This window comes from Miscanthus floridulus, chromosome 16 (assembly GCF_019320115.1).
Source record: "Miscanthus floridulus cultivar M001 chromosome 16, ASM1932011v1, whole genome shotgun sequence".
NCBI lineage: Eukaryota > Viridiplantae > Streptophyta > Magnoliopsida > Poales > Poaceae > Miscanthus > Miscanthus floridulus.
Genome location: NC_089595.1, coordinates 105,890,995 through 105,894,541, shown reverse-complemented (window position 1 = coordinate 105,894,541; position 3,547 = coordinate 105,890,995). Strand labels below are relative to the sequence as shown.

The 3,547-nt window shown below is 57.4% G+C and overlaps 1 pseudogene; it reads right to left on the bottom strand.

Moving 5' to 3' along the window:
• Positions 1-636: 636 nt before the first annotated feature.
• LOC136511784 (ACT domain-containing protein ACR8-like) lies at positions 637-2,731 on the bottom strand (annotated as a pseudogene).
• Between the last annotated feature and the right edge of the window lie 816 nt (positions 2,732-3,547).

Below are 3,547 nucleotides of genomic sequence, written 5' to 3'. Positions count from 1 at the left end.
GTTTGTATTTGGTAATTAGTATCTAATTATGGACTAATTAGGTTCAAAAGTTTCGTCTCGCGATTTCTCAACCAACTGTGTAATTAGTTTTTTTTCGTCTACATTAGTACTGCATGCATGTGCCGCAAGATTTGATGTGACAGTTACTATTACTATGCAAAATTTTTTGACAACTGAACGGGGCCTTACAACAAGTACTACTAGCAGAACCACAGCTTTATTGCAGTCACTTGCATTACAGCCTCAGACTGTCAGACATTCCACAAGAGGAAATGAGACAAAGGAGGCCTAGCTGCTGGCTGCTGCCCCCCTCTCTAGAGCCTACACACACAGGCCTTTGAAATTACTCGCTCTCCCCCCCTCCCCCCTCCCCCCTCCCCCCTGGTCCAAACCCAATCATCTTTCCCTGCAAGCTACTACCACAAATCAACCAAATCCACCGCCCTCCCCTCCCTCTCTTTCCACATCCTAAAAATGATAAAGCAACATTAGCCACATCTGGGATAAAGCAAGATGACCCACATCTGTCCTAGGGCACAGCAAAATCCATAGTACCAGCACAAAGCATCACCCACACATTTTCCTCAGATCCTAAAAACGAAAAAGCTATTAGTACTAAGATTAGCCAGCCCACATTTGGGCATGATGGATGCATCCAACACATTTGAGCAGGAAAGCATCAGTCACTCTCAACAGTCAGTCAGAACAAGGACAGACAAGAAAGACTGAGAGCGGCGTCCGTCCATCCATGGCGTCGGTGCTGGTTCCCAACATCATGCCAGCCTGACCCAAACTACACCCTGCTTCAGCTCCCACTGTCCGTCCGCCCATGGCGTCGTCGGTGCCGGTTTCTCAAACTTGTATGTAGCAGTACAGCAATGCCGTGTCTCCCCTCCACGCACATTAAGGTTGAACCGTCCGTGTGTTCTTCGATCCGAGCATTCCTCCTCACGATCACGAGCAGGACTTGATGAGTCCGAGATTGTACAGGTTCCGCTTCACGAGGTTGCCGAGGTAGACCAGCCCAAGGCCGCCGCCAACGCCGTGGTCGCGGTGGCCCGGCCCGTCCTTTGAGAACACCTGCGGCGGCCGCGGCTCCTCCCTCACGACGAGGCAGTCCGCGCCAACCCTCTCCCTGACGGCGTCAATAGCGCTCTGATCCGCCGCCTTGCCAGCCGCGTCGGTCACGTAGAACACGTTCGAGGCCAGGTCCCCCTTCGTCGACACCTCCGCCTGCGCGACGAGCAGCCCGTTCTCGCGGAAGGTCCGTGTCACCTCGGACAGCAGCCCCGGCCGGTCCGGCGTGCACAGCTCCAGTCTCACACCCTGAATAGAGATTCAGAGACTAAACGCGTTAGTTTCTTGGAAAATGTTTTTTGCTTACAGAAAAGATTGTGGTTTTGATGCCGACATTAACATCGAATCACCATCGAGTAATTGATAGAATTCAATACCTCTAGCGATCTCCGTTCTATGGCGGCTTGGAGGCATTGGCTGAGCCTCTCCCTCTCGGCCTCGGACCGGATGGGGCTCCCGTCAGCGCGGCGGATGTAGAACTCCTGGCGCGCCCGGTCGCCCGCGGTGTCGACGGTGCCGTGGAACACGACGTAGTCCATGTCGTGGAGCGTGCAACCACCACGTCGAACAGCAGCTTGGGCCGGTCACGGCACAGCACGGTTGACGACGGAGTACCCGCGCTCGGCCCAGCTCTGCACGGACACGGCCGGGGACAATTCCGGGAACGAGGTCGTGCGGTCGAGGTCCGCGGCCATTCGCTGGTGGAGCGGCGGTCGGCGTGCGCGACGCCCGCGGCGGGCACGGCAGCCACGGCGCCCGGGGCCTCCCCGGTCGCCGCGGAGGAGGTGGCCGAGGCGGGCGAGGATTGCGCGTCACCCGGTCGGTGTCCGCCGCCCGCGGCCAGCTCCTCCCGCGGAGGAAGGCGACGCACGCGAGGCGGCCGCGGTGCGTCCACGAGCGGGCGTCCACCACGCTGCACTGCATGTCGGCCAACACGGCGAACACCTCGGAGAGGAGCCCCGTGCGGTCGGCCCCCGTGAGCTCCAGCGCCGTCAGCCCCTCGAGCGGTGCCGGCCGCGCCGGCTCGTTCCACGTCCCCAGAGACTGCAGACCGATGGGAAGACCCGCGTCGTCAGCGAAAAGCCGCTCATTTATTTCCGGAGGGTGAGGGCGGGGGACGGGACGGGGAAAGGCCGCTCTACCTGCTGGATGTAGATGACGCTGTCGTCGGTGATCTTCCGGCCGAGGCGGTCGGTGACGTGAAAGACGTCCATGAACCAGCGGCCGTCGGAGGAGATGTAGGCCTTGTTGACGGAGAGGTCGAGGTCGGCGAGCACCTGCACGGCCTCCAGCAGCAACCCTCTCTTCCTGGCGCTGTCCACCTGCAGCACCATGGGACAGAAACCCCCCAAAGTCAGCCACCAAGAGCCGGAGGAGCAGACGGACGGGGGGAACGGTCGGCGACGGCAGCTCACCTGCACCAGCGTGGCCGTGGGGCAGACGGCATTGTCGAAGACGACCCGGGGCGTGTTCATCCGGATCACCAGCTTCTCGTACTCATCCAGCCACTCCATCGCCGCCGGCCGGTCTCTCTCGCGAGCTCCGCCCTCGGCGCTTGCGTGCTGCTGGCAGGCAGCGAGCCCGGTCACGCGGGTCTCCTGTACATAAAGCGCGCGCGCGGCGAAGGAAACAAGGAGGAGGCGGAGGACGCCGACGCTTTGGCGTGGCTCTGCTCGCCCGACTCGTTGGCTCCCCCCTCCCACCTGTGTCTGAGCTAGCAGAGCTGGAATTTGGAAATTGGGAATTGGGAATTGGAATGCGTGGGGGGTGGGACTTGGGAGTGGTGGACGGGACGGGGACGGGGGACGGGGGACGGGCGACGGGGGACCGAATTTTAAGAGGTGGAGGGGTCGGAGGGTGGTGGGTCCCGCGCGGCACATGCCGAGGTGACTGGGCGACTGGCGAGGCTCGTGGGAGCCAGGTGGAGGGCCTCCGTGCGCCGTGCCTGTTCCTTGCCTTGCACTTGCATACTACTCCCAGCCCTTTGCGTCCGGCTTAATTAACTTTTTTATTTATAATTAAACGAAAATGTACAAATAAGGAAACTTGTTGCAACAGCGCAGTTGTAGTAGCGGGATAATATTACTATTTAAAAAACCACACACACCCGGGTAACAAATAACTATGTTAGCTAAGAGAAACTAGCTAAGGGATTGTTTGGATAGCAATTCCAACTAAAAATTGGCCAAAATTAGACATATAGTCTATTCAAGCATGAGGTTATATATGTGAGTTGATTTATTAGCAAAGTCTACTTACTTGCTAGACAAACAGTTTGAAATTGTTAGACAGACTTACTGTACTATATAACGATCAAACAGGTCCTCAGCAAAAATTTATTCGGCGAGCAGCTAAATATCGTAGGGGCCTAAGCATTTTATTTACTGTACTGAAATGCCAAGTCTCTGCGGTAGCGGACCAACAGAAAACGAAAAAAACAATAGACGGCTAATGGGTAGATGTCCGTTCG